Source organism: Bos taurus, chromosome 14 (genome assembly GCF_002263795.3).
Source record: "Bos taurus isolate L1 Dominette 01449 registration number 42190680 breed Hereford chromosome 14, ARS-UCD2.0, whole genome shotgun sequence".
NCBI classification, from domain to species: Eukaryota; Metazoa; Chordata; class Mammalia; order Artiodactyla; family Bovidae; genus Bos; species Bos taurus.
In genome coordinates, this window is record NC_037341.1 from 35,263,758 (window position 1) to 35,280,892 (window position 17,135).

Sequence of the window (17,135 nt, forward strand, 5' to 3'; positions counted from 1 at the left end):
AACACAAGGAAATTTTTTATCTCACATCTCATAAAGAAGTCCTGAATATGGGACTCTTGGGGGTTAATCAATTCAGGGCCTTAGTCCTGAGGACCCATCCTTTTCTCTCAAAGGTCTGTCCTCCTCAGGCTGAGGGGGAGCCCACTGTGATTTCACATCCAAGGGATCACAGTCCAAAAACAACATTCGGAGAAATAAGAAAGAGGAAATACTCCTGCTCAGGGCCTTCTTTACTAGTGTAGAAATTTTCTCTAGAAACTACCACTAAGCCAACTTTCTTTTCATCTCCTTGTCCACACCTGGGTCATGCATCACGTGAGATGCAAGAACCCTTAGCCTCACAGGCCACCTGGGATGGGTGGGTCTGAGAAATACCAACTCTTACCAGAGGATTAGGCACCAAAATGGAATCCCACCTTTTAGGAAGGAAGGACCAGGAAATGGGGGTCACATAGAGATGCAAAGACTCTATTATAGAGGTGTAACATTCCCCTGCAGGGATGTTTATAAACAGAAATAGACACAGAAGTTAAGTGTGCGTTAAATCATCAAAAAATTAAACAACCAACTTAATAGTTATCAGAGAGGAATTCTTATCTTACTTGGCTTGTATCTCAAGTTTCCCAAGTTTGGTACTTTCCCAACTTTGATACTTTCCCAGTTGTAAATGGGTTTATGAAATTTCAAAGAAATGATTTTCATGAAAAATATATATTGGTCCAAAATGGACTGATATACTGATATAGAGAGGAAAGCATGAGGGAGATGACAGAAGGCAGCTTTCACTCTGCTCTGAGCAGAGCTGGCAGACACTGGATGATAGACTCAGGTCTCCCTATGAATAACTTTGAAGGATAGATGAATGATGAGAAAAAAACAGCTGCATCTATACAAAGAGACTGGTAAAACAACAACAACAAAAAAGAGTGTGGTCATAAAGAGACTGGTAAAGAAAATCAAACCAACACATGCCATGCAATGTGAATCTCTAAGATTTCTGGACTAGATGTGATTTGTAATATTCAAAATAGAAAATCTTAGATACTCCTTCGATTTAGTATTCCTACAAAGGAGGATAGCAAATGTTATTAATTCAATTGGTAAACATATTTCCTGACTTCCTACTAATTGCAACGCAGCATGGCAAAAGAAATATATATCACACATAGATGCAAGCCTTAAGAATTCAACACATGAATGCTAAGTCACTTCAGTCATGTCCAACTCCTTTCAGCCCTATGGACTATAGCCCACCAGGCTCCTCTGTCCATGGGATTCTCCAGGCAAGAATACTGGAGTGGGTTGCCATTTCCTTCTCCAGGGCATCTTCCTGGGTTTTTTACCACTAGCACCACCTGGGAAGCCCGTCTTCTTTGTTTATAAGGAGCTTTTTACAAAGTTGTGGGCAGCACTTTTAGCCATGGTGCTTCTGGACTAATTTGTCTTTCTCCCTATCTGATGTGAACTCTTCATCTCTGCTATCATCCTGATCTCTGATATCATCCTCATACGCAAAACATCTAGTTTTCAGTTCAGTTGCTCAGTCGTGATCAACTCTTTGTGACCTCATAGATTGCAGTACGCCAGGCTTCTCTGTCCATCACCAACTCCCAGAGCTTACTCAAACTCATGTCCATCGAGTTGGTGATGCCATCCAACCATCTCATTCTCTGTCATCCCCTTCTCCTCCCGCCTTCAATCTTTCCCAGTGTCAGGGTCTTTTCCAATGAGTCAGTTCTTCGCATCAGGTGGCCAAAGTATTGGGGTTTCAGCTTCAGTATCAGTCCCTCCAATGAACATTCAGGACTGATCTCCTTTAGGATGGACTGGTTGGATCTCTTTGCAGTCCAAGGGACTCTCAAGAGTCTTCTCCAACACCACAGTTCAAAAGCATCAATTCTTCAGTGCTCAGCTTTCTTTATAGTCCAACTCTCATATTCATACATGATATCTCTGATACTGGAAAAACCAAAGCTTTGACTAGACGGACCTTTGTTGGCAAAGTAATGTCTCTGCTTTTAATATGCTGTCTAGGTTCATCATAACTTTTCTTCCAAGGAACAAGCGTCTTTTAATTTCATGGCTGAAGTCACCATCTGCAGTGATTTTGGAGCCCCCCAAAATAAAGTCTGTCACTGTTTCCATTGTTTCCCCATCTATTTGCCATGAAGTGATGGGGCCGGATGCCATGATCTTAGTTTTCTGAATGTTGAGTTTTAAGCCAGCTTTTTCACTCTCCTCTTTTGCTTTATCAAGAGGCTCTTTAGTTCTTCAACTCCTGCCATAAGGGTGGTGTCATCTGCATATCTGAGGTTGTTGATATTTCTCCTGGCAATCTTGATTCCAGCTTGTCTTTACCCAGTCCAGCATTTCTCATGATGTACTCTGCATATAAGTTAAATAAGCAGGGTAACAATATACAGCCTTGACATACTCCTTTCCTGATTTGGAACTAGTTTTCAAACACTGCCAATTTATCAAAGTCTGTATTTTATATTGATGATATAATTATTCAATAAATGGAATTGATAATATTGTGTATCTGCTAATCTCATATTCCTAATTAATCCCTTCCCCACTTTTCCCCTTTGGTACATAATAACATGCCGAAGAATTGATGCTTTTGAACTGTGGTGTTGGAGAAGACTCTTGAGAGTCCCCTGGACTGCAAGGAGATCCAACCAGTCCGTCCTAAAGGAAATCAGTCCTGAATATTCATTGGAACGACTGACACTGAAGCTGAAGCTCCAATGCTTGGCCACCTGATGCGAAGAACTGACTCATTGAAAAAGACCCTGATGCTGGGAAAGATTGAAGGCGGGAGGGGAAGGGGATGACAGAGGATGAAATTGTTGGATGGCATCACCAACTTGATGGAGATGAGTTTGAGTAAGCTCTGGGAGTTGGTGATGGACAGAGAAGCCTGGCGTACTGAGTCTATGGGGGTTGCAAAGAGTTGGACACTACTGAGCAACTGAACTGAACTGAGAGGAGAATATTACTCACAACAGAATACACTGGTATTTCTAAGGAAAATCTGAGATTTATTTTAAGAAAATATGCTATGCTATGCTAAGTCACTTCAGTTGTGTCCAACTCTGTGTGACCCCATAGACGGCAGCCCACCAGGCTCCCCCATCCCTGGGATTCTCCAGGCAAGAACACTGGAGTGGGTTGCCATTTCCTTCTCCAATGCATGAAAGTGAAAAGTGAAAGTGAAGTCGCTCAGTCGTGTCTGACTCTTAGCAACCCCATGGACTGCAGCCTACCAGGCTCCTCCGTCCATGGAATTTTCCAGGCAAGAGTACTGGAGTGGGGTGCCATTGCCTTCTCCGTAAGAAAATATAATTGTATATAATTTATTTTGTCTTTACTTCCTGCATCATTGCCTCATGGACTTCACTGAGATTGAAATGCTTAATCTCAGGAGACTTTTCTGATAAAATGATTAATAAATAGACTAAATGATTCAGGCCTCGAAATATAAATGTATATATATATATATATATATCAATTATATGTGTAAAATATATATAAATATCAATGACGCATTAAGCAAACCCTTAAAAAAAAAAAAAAACTGAGGGGAAAACGGATTAAGTTGGGATCTCACAGATATTAAACCTAAATACAAAACGGAGACCAGACTTGCAAATCCTTTGTGCAGGCAAAAACTAAGCCATGTAAGCAAAGCTAAATCTAGGTTACTCATGAACATAAGCAAAACTTAATGCCTCTGATAATCATTAAAGAAACTTGTTGGCTTTCTAACATTGGTAGGAGATAATCCTTTTAATCAATCCCCTGCTTTCTGAAAAACCCCATTCTAATAACCAATCATTATAAAGATTAAACAGCTTTCTGATTTTCACTTTATATGCCACTCTATGATGTCATACCCCTGAGCTTCATATTGGTTTTAAATTCGAAAGCTCACAATTGGAGAACTGTTCTATGCACAATAAACTCTTATTAAACACTAATTACTGATACAGAGTTTTAATTTTGCTATTCCTGGATTTTTGAAAAGAGGCTACAGATTGCTGGAAGCATGCATGAGAACGGAACGAACTGTCTCATAAACTGCTCGATTAAGCACTTAATTTAAAGACAAGAGACTTGTGACTGAAGGAAAAAAGGGAAATAGAGCCAAACATAGATTCCAGTTAAGGAAAATGAACTGTAGATGTAGGATTCCCAAGAAGAAGGGTACAACTTTGTGATAATATTAATGGCTTTTGACTGTTTAAGTACCTTCAAATGATTGCTTGGAGCCGGCGGTCCATTTGTTTTGAGGCAGCGATGTTTTCCTTTATCTTTAAGAGTGCATTGGACGCTTTGAAGTAACAAGGTCAAATCCAACCACTTCTGCCCAGACTCTGTGCAAAAATACTGGCTTTGAGTTTCCAGAGAACATGAAGAAGTCATTTCAGCCAAGGCTTTACCACCCAGAAGTCTTTTAAAAGACTTTCAGAAGCATCCCGAATTTGCACATTACCTCCTTGACCTTTGGAGCACGGGGTCAGAGCTGGAGCAAGTGGTTTCAATTGTCTGATAAGATACATCGCTTCAGTCTTAGCCTGGCGGAAGGTGAAACCAGCTGGTTTCTATCTCTTCTTCTCTAATCATTAGGCATTAGGCAAGCCATGAAAAAGTTATCACGGCATTTTGTTAAAGTCACTACCAAACCGAGTAATGGATGGGAAAAACAAAATAGAAACAAAGCGAACAAAATAAGACTTTTCTAACAAAAGTCCAGATCCCAAAACAACTTTTTTTTTTTTTTTTTAAAACATGACTCGAAGTTTTCTGAGAAAACTTAACTTTTTGTCTCTTCCGAGTAACTGACAAGCTTCCTTTTAACGGAGGATAGAGATTATGAAATCCCTTTTAATCTTCTTCTGGCCTTGGTTACTAGAAAGCATACGCTTAAATGGTATCTTTTAATGACAGTACCAGAATTCTGTATTTCATTTCCTATACAGCTATCTCGCCTCTCTCTGTGTGATTTCCTAATGTTTAAATTTTTAAATTCACTATAATCTTGTCATTTTTATTTAAGTATTATCCTAGAAAGTTCATTAGGCTGAGCTGAGTATAACTTAATTATACCAACAAAAACCAAACACAAAAACAAACAAGAGAGCGTACATTGTACTGTAACTCCAAAACACTAAATTATTAATGACATTGAAATATAAGTCACCCTGGTAGACCCACGAAATATATCACTTTTTAACTGGCCTTTTGGGGTGTGTGGAAAATAAGTACTCGGAAAATATACTTGCTATTGTCCAAGACTTAAGAACATAATGCAATCTGATGCTTATATAAGGTAGGAGCCACAGGACTCTTTCAATTATATGTGGAGGAGAATCCAACTCAAACTGACTTAAGGTAAAAGGAAAATACATTGGTTCATGTAATTGAAAAATACCAGGGTGAACTTGAAGTACACCTGAATCCAAGGGCTACACAATGTCGTCAAGTCTGCCTCCCTCCTTTCTTTCCTGCCTTCCTACCTACCTTTCTTTCTCTCCCTTTTGCTTCATGCTCCCCTCCCATGTTGCCCCATTTACCCTGGAAGTCAGCTGCTTTATGATGGCATGATGATTGCCAGCGATAGCTATGTTATAGTCTATCTACTCATTAACCCCACGAGAAAGAGAGATTTTGTATTTTTAACAGCCCCTCCCCCCAAAAAGCCCTGTTATTGAGTCCAGCTGGTTCCAACTGGTTCACAATTTTTATTTGAACCTTCTTTAAGTCACATGCTCACCCGTGGATCAGTTCTACTCAGACTGTATAAACTAAGAATAGGGGATGGGTATTTTTAAGGAGAAAATCATGGTGCTATTATCATAAGACATAAGTAGAAATCACAGATGTTTGCTACGATATTTTGCTCAGCCAGATCATTTTTTGGGACTTTGTTTTCCCAGGAAATTTGATTGCTACCAAACTGTTGAGATTGATCAGTGAACTAGCCAGGGGAGAAAATCCTTGTCTTGATTATTCACATGAGACTCCCATTAACCCCTGATGAATTTATTAATAAAATTGTTGATGAGTGACATAGACCAAATTTTGCTTTTACCACCAAAGTTGTGCTAGTATTTTAGCTTATTCAAATACTTACCTTCACACTGTGCTACAACCCTGCTAAACTGTTTCATATTTCCTGCACTGTTTATAAAATCAGTTTGTTCTTAGCACGCCCAGTGTTTTCACCTATTTTTTAGCCATGATATTTTTGGGGGGGTTAGATGAAAATTAGTACCTACTTGATGAACCCCTTCAATCTCTTATTCATCTTAGTTATTACAAATAAACAAGTTATATATATGTGTATATTTTATATACACAAAGTATATATAAAATAAATAATTTTATTCTAATAACACCTGTTGAATAAAGACAAAAAATGAATTGAAACACATAGTTGTGGCAAAAAAGCACATCAATTTAGTTATTTGTATGCTTGAAGTTCATCAGGGAGGCAGAGAACAATGTTCCAGAAATGTTTGTACCTTATTTAAGTTTACAGAGCAGTTTTGTTTGTCTGGGTTATGATATCAGTGTAGATTAAACAATTAAAAAACAATTAAAAAAAAGAAAAAAAATCATATCAAGAGTAGAACAATTCAGTAGTCTCTATAAGTAAAGTGAAGTGAAAGTCACTCTTTGTGACCCCATGGACTGTTGCCTGCCAGGCTCCTCTGTCCATGGAATTCTCCAGGCAAGAATACTGGAGTGGGTAGCCATTCCCTTCTCCAGGGGATCTTCCCAATCCAGGGATTGAACCCAGGTTTCCTTCATTGCAGGTGGATTCTTTACCATCTGAGCCATCAGGGAAGCCCTCTATATGTAAAAGAAGTCACCAAATATTTATTGAGTGCCTATTCCCTGCTGTAAATTATGCTGAGTCTTAGTCATAAAAAGAGCTCAAAATACAGTCTACATAAATAATTTAGGGGCAACAAACAAATAATAATGACAACCATAAAGAAGGTAAGCATACAGGTAACTTTTGGGCTCAAAGAGACCCAGGTTAGGATTCTGATCCTACTTAGTCCCATCTGGGTGACCTTAGGGAAGTTACTTGACCTTTTACTTAATTCCCTGGCAGCCCAATGGTTAAGACTCCACGCTTTCACTGCCCAGGGCGTGGCTTCAATCCCTGGTCAGGAAACTAACGTCTTGCAAGCTGAGGGATGTGACCAAATTAAAAAATAAAAGATCTGTTTTCTGATTTTCAAAATGAAGATAAGAATACCTATTTTGTAGGGACAGTGGAAATATTAAATGAGGCAATGAGAACAATCATAGCAAATATTTGTAGAATCCTTAACACTTGCCCAGTCGGGTTCTACTTAATCTTCACATAACCCCACAAAGTAGGAACACTTGTTACCAACTCCATCATACACTTGGGGAAAGAAAGAACAGAGAAGTTAAGACCTTACCTGAAATGGCAGAATCAGGTCTTAAACCTGAGTCATCTAATTCTGAAGCTCATGCTCTTTGTGGTTGATCTGGAGGTTTGCTTCAAGATTCCTCTTTAAGCAATGTCTTGTTGATCAGCAGCAGCCGAAGGCCTCCAGCTCGACCTGACGAAGGATTCTCTCTCCTGCAGAGAGACCCCTTACCCAGGATCATATACTTCCGAGGCATGGGGGAGGTGGGTGGATCTAATGAGTGAGCAATGTGAGGTTATAAAGATCACTCAGAACATTCTTTTTTTTTTAAAGTCTTTATTGGATTTGTTGCAATATTGCTTCTGCTTTACATTTTGGCTTTTTGGCCAAGAGGCACGTGGGATCTTAGCTTCCCAATAAGGGATTGAACCTGAACCCGCTTCATTGGATGGTGAAGTCTTAACCACTGACCACCAGGGAAGTCCCCACTCAGAACATTTGATGGGCACATTCAACCCAGTGCTTCCTGCCATGTTGGCCAAGTTTTTCTCAGCTCTGCACCACCATTAGATCTCTAACCGCTCAGTCTTGCTTCTGTTGTCTTCCTTTCACAAATGAGGATCCCTAATCCGATTACATGGCTGCCTGAAGTTGTCCCACACCTCATAGATGCTCCATTCATGTTAGAAATTCTTCTCACTGTATTTCATTTTGGACAGTTTCAATTGTGATGTCTTCAAGTTTACTAACCTTTTCTACTGTAGCATATAATCATTCCTTAATCCTAATCAATGCATTTCTCATCTCACACATTATTGTTTTCAGCTCTAGAATTTAGATTTGGGTCTTTATAAGTATCTCCCATGTCCTTATTTAATTTTTAATATACTGAATACAGTTAATTATAACACTCTTAACGTCCTTGTTTACTAGTTCTAACATGTATGTTTATTCTGGTTTGGTTTAGAGTGATTGATTTTTCCCATTATGGGTCTTATTTTCCTGCCTGGCAGTTTGCATGCCTGGTAATTTTTGATTATATAACATACATTGTGAGTCCTACCTTGTTGAGTGCTGGGTATTTTGTCTGCCTGTAAACATCCTTGGATTTCTTCAGAGATACAATTAAATTATTTAGAAACAGTGTGATCCTTTCAGTTTTTGCATTTAAGATTCATTAGTCAGGACTAGAAGAACGTTTGTTCTACAGCTGATTTTCCCCCACTATTGTTGTTGTCTAGTTGCTAAGAGTTTCCAACTCTTTGCGACCCCATGGACTGCAGCATGCCAGGCTTCCCTGTCCTTCACCATATCCCGGAGTTTGCTCAAACTCATGTCCATTGAGTCGGTGATGCCATCCAACCATCTCATCCTCTGTCGTCCCCTTCTCCTCCTGCCTTCAATCTTTCCCAGCATCAAGGTCTTTTCCAGTGAGTCAGCTCTTCCCATTAGGTGGCCAAAGTATTGAAGCTTCAGCTTCAGCATCAGTTCTTCCAATGAATATTCCCCATTATTGAGGGAAACCCTTCTGAGTGCTTTATGGCCCATGTGTTATGAGGTTTTCCAGTCTGACTGTTGCCAGCACTATCCCAACCTTCTGTGAATGCTGGGCACTGTTGCCTCCAATCCTTCCTGGTGGTTCTTTCCACAGCCCCTGTTCCCTTCCTCACACAAATGTGCTGATCCATATTTGAGGGGGGCCCTCTGCAGATCATTTGTTTCCTGGAGTCCAGGGTCTTGAAAACAATTGTTTTATATATGTTGTCAGATTTGTGTGTTGGTTGTTTTAGGCAGGAAGGTAATTCTGGTTCTTGTCTCTCCATCTTGGTCAGAGGTGGAAATATTTCTCATTATATACCTTTTAAACATCTACAAAGTGTTATGACAATAGGAAGTAACTTAAGATTTTTGGAATTCATGAAAAGTCCTGGAAATTCTGACTTCTTTTTCCAGTAGATACTGTGGTATTAGATCCCTGCCTCAGGGCCAGTTAATGCATCTCCTAACTCTTGAGAGTTGAAAGCAGAAAGCTCACAGATGTGCCCCTCGCTGAGAATTGCCTTCAGACACAGGGAACAGAGAAGATGTCTGGTATTCAGCAAAATACCAAGTATATCTCTTGGCACTCCTGGGCCTAGTTTTAATGTTAAATGGATGAGTACAGTCATCACAGCCTGTTAGGCACTTGGGAACAGGGGGCTCAGACCCCTCAAAGATCAAAGTCTGGATTACCACCCCCCCAGCTAACTGCTTAGTCTACTAGAGGTGCTTGCCAAGGGGGAGAGGAATCCAGAGGTGGTGGTAAGGGGAGGAAGGATGAGTTTCAGTTACAGCTTTAATTAGAATGGCTGAGGGGTCTACAGTTCATCCTCTTAACCCCAAATTTCCCAGGAAATAGGCCCAATCAGAGTTTTAGAAACCCTGTTCCCAGGTATAATAAACTTATTATAAGAGGACAGTAGGTCCAGGCAGTACAAGAGGTGACTGTAGTTGATACCACGTGTGTGTTGTGTTTAGTCGTGTTGGATTCTTTGTGACCCCACCCCCACCCCCGACCATGGACTGTAGCCCACCAGGCTCCTCTGTCTGTGGAATTTTTCAGGCAAGAATACTGGAGTGGGTTGCCATTTCCTCCTCCAGGAGGTCTTACCAACCCAGGGATCAAACCCACACCTCTTGTGTCTCCTGCACTGGCAGGCGGATTCTTTACTTCTGTACCACCTGGGAAAGCCCAATTGATACCATGGTGTTCCAAAAAGGTTCTTCCTCGGGGCCAGAAAACCATCCCAAGCTGCTGTGAATACGGGCTGCTGATGCCTCACAGCTTTGCCCTTCACTGGGCATAGCCCCCCCCCAAACCCCTCTGACCCCCCACCACAGGGACCTGCCTTCCCAGAAGGTGGCCCATAGCCAATAACCAACTGATGTGAGGGTACAGCCTAACCCCCTTTCCCTCCATGAGAAACAATTCTGGAAAGCCATTCTGTTAAAAACACAATTGAGCTGGAGTGAGTGAGGGAAGCTGTCAGGTGTCAGAGTAGCCAATTAAAGTTACAAGCCAAAAATGAAAAAGTAAAGCCTTCCGCTACTTCCTGTGATGGTCTAAGCAAGAGGCTAAAACCAGAGAAAGCACCAACTCCCTCTTACCCATGGAAGGGCATACTAACTGAGGGTCAGTGGATCCATACTGATGTGGGCATCAGCTCACTCTTGAGGGAGCCCTGAGCAAATGGCTCTGCCAGTTTTATGATATCTGGGGTCAAAGGGGAGGAATCCTAGGGGTAGAAAAGTACTGGGATCTGAGTAACAGTGGGGAAAAGTATATTCAAAGTTTCCTCCATTATAAAGGAGAAGTGATATATATATATATATATATATATGAGATATATGATATGTATTATATATAATATTATATTTGACATTATATATCTCATATTTAATATACAAGATAAAAATAATGGAATATTACCCAGCCATGAAAAGAATGAAATCTTTCCATTTGTGACAACGTGAATGGACATAGAAGGTATTATGCTAAGTGAAAAAAGTCAGACAGAGAAAGACAAATATTGTATGATTTTACTTATTTGGGGAATCTAAAAAACAAAACAAAAGAGAAACCGCCTCATAGACACAGAGAACAAACTGGTGGTTGCCAGAGAGGAGAGGAGTGGGGACAGGGGTAAAATAGGTGAAGGGGATTAGTACATACAAACTTCCAGCTACAAAGTAAATAAACCGCAGGGATGGAATGTACAGCATAAGGAATATAGTCAATAATATTGTAACATCTTTATATGGTAAAAGATGGCAGCTAGGCATTGTGGTGATCATTTTGTAATGTATAAAAATATTGAATCACTATATGGTGCATATAAAACTAATATAATATGTTATATCAATTCCAATTCAATTAAAAAAGCAAAAAGTAGCTTCAAGGAGTTCAAGCAGAGGATCTCTCTGCATTTCTGAGAGGAAATGCATATCTATCAGTTTTATGAATGTGAGATAGGAAACCTGAATTTAAAATAATGATCTAAATAGACACTTCACCAAATAAGACTACAAATGCTAATAAGCACACAAAATCATTATTTATGAGGGGAATTAAAATTAAGACCATATGAGAGAATATTACCTACCCACTAGAATGGCTGAGATTTTAAAACACTGACAGTACCAAGTATTGACAAGAAAAAGGAACAATCAGAACTCTCAAACCTTGCTGGTGGAAGTTAAAAAAAATGATATAACCACTTTGGAAAACAGTTTGACAGTTTCTAATAAAGATAATCATACAACTATTGTGTGATTCAACAATTCCACCCATAGGCCCAAGAGCAATGAAAACAGATGTCCACAAAAGGCCTTACCCATGATGTATATAATTTATAATAGTGAAAAATTGGAAGCAACCCATGTATCTGTCAATTAGTTCAGTTCAGTCACTCCGTTGTGTCCGACTCTTTGCGACCCCATGAATTGCAGCACGCCAGGCCTCCCTGTCCATCACCAACTCCCGGAGTTCACTCAAACTCACATCCATCCAGTCGGTGATGCGGTCCAGCCATCTCATCCTCTGTCGTCCCCTTCTCCTCCTGCCCCCAACCCCTCCCACCATGAGAGTCTTTTCCAATGAGTCAACTCTTTGCATGAGGTGGCCAAAGTACTGGAGTTTCAGCTTCAGCATCCTTCCTTCCAAAGAACACCCAGGACTGATCTCCTTTAGAATGGACTGGTTGGATCTCCTTGCAGTCTAAGGGACTCTCAAGAGTCTTCTTCAACACCACAGTTCAAAAGCATCAATTCTTTGGTGCTCAGCTTTCTTCACAGTCCAACTCTCACATCCATACATGACTACTGGAAAAACCATATCCTTGACTAGACGGACCTTTGTTGGCAAAGTTATGTCTCTGCTTTTGAACATGCTATCTAGGTTGGTCATAATTTTCCTTCCAAGGAGTAAGCGTCTTTTAATTTCATGGCTGCAGTCACCATCTGCAGTGATTTTGGAGCCCCCCCAAAATAAAGTCTGACACTGTTTCCACTGAATTGATATACAAATTATGGTATATCCACACAATGGAATCCACATAGTGGAATCCACAGTGAAGAAGAACAAACTACCAATACACACAAGCATGGATGAACCTCAAAAGCATTATACTGAATATAAGAAACCCAGATGAGTACCTTCTGTATGACTCTATATAAAAATGGGAATAATAGTTGTCTGTGGGCCAGGGATATTGACTAGAAAGTGGCAAAGGGGGATCTTATATGATTGAAATGTTCTATATTTGGATTTATATGATGGTTACAAGGGTGTATAATTTATTAAAATTGATCAAAATAAAAACATGAGACCTGTACGTTCTGTACTGTGCAGATTTTTTAAAACACACATCAGTTCAGTTCAGTCACTCAGTAGTGTCCGACTCTTTGAGACCCCATGAATTGCAGCACGCCAGGCCTCCCTGTCCATCACCAACTCCCGGAGTTCACTCAAACTCACATCCATCCAGTTGGTGATGCCATCCAGCCATCTCATCCTCTGTCGTCCCCTTCTCCTCCTGCCCCCAACCCCTCCCACCATCAGAGTCTTTTCCAATGAGTCAACTCTTCGCATGAGGTGGCCAAAGTACTGGAGTTTCAGCTTTAGCATCATTCCTTCCAAAGAACACCCAGGCCTGATCTCCTTCAGAATGGACTGGTTGGATCTCCTTGCAGTCCAAGGGACTCTCAAGAGTCTTCTCCAACACCACACTTCACAATTCTTCAGCGCTCAGCCTTCTTCACAGTCCAACTCTCACATCCATACATGACTACTGGAAAAACCATATCCTTGACTAGATGGACCTTTGTTGGCAAAATAATGTCTCTGCATTTCAATATGCTATCTAGGTTGGTCATAACTTTCCTTCCAAGGAGTAAGCGTCTTTTAATTTCATGGCTGCAGTCACCATCTGCAGTGATTTTGGAGCCCGAAAAAATAAAGTCTGACACTGTTTCCACTGTTTCCCCATCTATTTCCCATGAAGTGATGGGACCACATATAGTTGCCATTTAAAGTTAAAAGATTAATTCATTCATAAAACATTTTTTTGCGTTTCTAACATCCTTTGCCTCTCATCATCCTTACAAATAAATCTCCACTACAAAGCAGAAATGTTAGAAGTTATATTTCAGATGAAGCAATTAAATATTTTAAAAACTTTTAATATATGCCCTATACACTTTTATGCAGCAGGTTACTAAATATGTTGAATATTAACAGATTTGTGGTACCATTTCGGACAATCCTTGATACTAAAGATGAAGTTGGTATTTTTGTCAAGAAGGTATTTTAAACTTGTTAGGGGTGTTTTCATAGTGTAAACTTAAGATCTGAGGTGTATAAACTATACCTCATTAAAATTTTAAAAATGTAATTTGCACATAAAGAAGTAAGAGAGATCTACGACATACCTGAAACCAACCGGGTTCCCAGGTCTGTTCTAGCTTCATAGTGGTTGAAGCATACTGCCTATGGATTATGGGAATCTTCAGGCCTGTAGGGTAGACTTTGGAGCAAATAATTCCTACTCCCCATTGGACTAGGTGAGCTCTGTTGGAACTACCCTACCAGAAAAAGGAAAGAATTATGAGCACACGTACTAAGTTGGGGAAAAGGTCTCAGCCAGGCCAAGTGGGTTGGGGTCAGCTCAACTGGAGTGAAGCTACTGAAATGCTGTAGTGGCCTCCACTAACCAAACATGTTTTTTCACCTCTTGTAAGGAAAATGCATGACCACCTGATGTAAAAAGCCAATTCATTGGAAAAGACCCTGATGTTGGGAAAGATTGAGGGCAAGACGGGAAGAGGGTGTCAGAGAATGGGATGGTTGGATGGCATCACTGACTCAATGGACATGAGTTTGAGAAAACTCAGGGAGATAGTGAAGGACAGGGAAACCTGGTGTGCTGTAGCTCATGGGGTCGAAAAGAGTCAGACATGACTTACGGACTGAACAACAACAGAAAGTAAAGTGTTATCAAGATGCAATGGCAGAAACGATGGAGAATTAGTGCCAGTAATATGTAGGGGCCTCCCTGAGTTAAGGGGTGTCTCTGTGCTAAGGTGTCAGCCGCTCAGTTGTGTCCAACTCTTCGCAACCCCATGGACTGTAGGCCATCAGGCTCTTCTGTCTACGGGATTCTCCCGGCAAGAATACTGGAGTCGGTTGCCACTCCAGGGGATCTTCGAACCAGAGTCTCCTGCACTGCAGGCACATTCTTTACCATCTTAATGAGTTAAGTGGGGACAGTCTAAATTAAGTCCTTCGTAGAGGAAAAAAACAAGAAAGGATTTAAAGTGAAAAAGTTAGTGGTAGGGAGTTGAAAAAAGTGAGATAAAAGGTTTGGGAACCAGAAGAAACCTTTAAAAGCACCTCCCTGCAGATGAGCTTGTGATGGAGGACAGCACTATTTGGGATACTTTGAGTTGCCTTGGACAGTGGCAGGAAGTCATTTTGACTTGAATACCCTCTTTTAAAAACCTATGATTGCATCATGCAGATGCAGCAATCGTCTGTGTTTTGCCCACACTTCAAAGTCCTATTTTAAAGGGAAAGAATTATAAACACCAGAAATCTGGGATCTCCCTTTGAAAAATAAGCTAAAAGTAATTTAAATTAAAATGTACTGATTAAAATAGCCCTGTTTCAGATTTTGAAACATGCCATTTCTTTCTGATTATTATCTCTCGGTTACCTAATATAAACCACCCCTAGATCAAGAGAATCAGGCAGAAATTTTGTGATAAAACTCAGGAACTACTCACAAACAGCCAGAAACAGCTTCACAGATAGCCTCCTGAAGACATCTAATAAGTCTGTCATAATCAGCACATGATCCACAAGAAATGAGAATAAGAAACAGCTGCTTTGTAGCAAATCCTAACTACAGTAGGGATTAATTCTAAACTCATGTCAAATTTAGTCAGTTTTCATTTGGGACAACAGGGAAAATCTTTACCAGGCTAAGGGCAGTTAAGTATTTGTCAAAAACAGATGAAACCTAAAATGGTAATTTTGTTTTTCTCTCTGATAAATATTTCTGTGGAACAAGGACTCTTTTAATGTTAGAATAATCAGTAAAGAAAGACATCTAACAGTTTTTATGGTGATCTGCCTTTCCAGTTCGACTTCACTGTTTTTTTTAATCTGGTCTTACTTTGAAAATTCTTTAGTGGTGATGATGAATCTTTCTCCTACCTTCTTTCTTTCATTTGTCTCTGGAATATACTCATTCTTTATAATCAAACATAATGGCATCAGTGGGGTTTCTACTCATGAATATGACCATTTCTGAGGATAACAAAATTGTAATTAAGGTTCATACTTTTGGGTTCTGAGAACCTGAGCTTGAATCCCAGATCCACCAGTTACAAGCCATGTACCTTTTCCAGTTTAAAAATGTTTTGGATGTCAGTTATCTCGTCTCTAAAATGGGAATAATGATAGCAATTTCTTTGCATAGTCCTGTTGAAAGAACTCATGTGAAGAAACAGTATTAGCATATGGTAAATGATAAATGTGTGTGTTTATCGCTCAGTCATGTCCGACTCTTTGCAAGCCCATGTATTGTAGCCCATCCATGGAATTCTCCAGGCAAGAATACTGGAGTGGGTTGCCATTTCCTTCTGCAGGGGATCTTCCTAACCGACGGATCAAACCCAGGTCTGCTGCATTGCAGACAGATTCTTTACCATTTGAGCCACAAGGGAAGCCAAATGCTAAAAAATGTTAGCTATGATGGTGGTAGTAATAATGCCAAATGCTCTAGAGGAGCTTTTGCACATTAATTTCACATGAATCACCCGAGGGAGAAGCAGTTAGAATGAATTCTAATTCAGTAGGACTGGTGCTACGTCTGAGAGGCTGCTTAGACAATACTTTCCCAGGTGATGCTCACGCTGGTCCACAAACCACACTCCTAGCAAGGACCTCTTTCTCTTACTGTAGGCAGTCTGGTCTGTTTTCTGATTCATTGTCATGTCACTTTTCCTTCCAATTCTTGACTACACGATTTAGTGAGATTTTTATCTTCCAAAAGACCAAAACAACCAGGTTATTGTCATCTCTGACTCTTGGTGATCCCATAGACTACAGCACGCCAGGATTCCTTGTCCTTCACCATCTCCTGGAATTTGCTCAGACTCATGTCCACTGAGTTGATGATGCCATCCAACCATCTCATCCTCTGTCATCCCTTTCTCCTTCTGCTTTCAATCTTTCCCAGCATCAGGGTCTTTTCCAATAAGTCTGCTCTTCGTATCAGGTGGCCAAAGCATTGCAGCTTCAGCTTCAGCATTAGTCCTTCCAATGTATATTCAGGGTTGATTTCCTTTAGGATTGGCTGCTTTGATCTCTTTGCTGTACAAGGGGGAGAGAAGTCAAATTTTCAATTACCCCGGTGTTTGTTCTACACCATGCCAAACTATGTCATGAAAGCCAGCATCTGAATCAGTGGCTGCTAATTCTCAAACTTTTGATTCAAATATTTTTGCTCTTACATAAGGACGGGCTAAGTCCTTAGATATTTTCCCTATTGATCTGGCCTATTGGCTAACCCTGGTTCTTCCACAGTTCGGCTTATTTTGAAAGTGAAAGTGTTATTTACTCAGTTGTGTCTGACTCTTTGTGACCCCATGGACTGTAGCCTGTCAGGCTCCTCT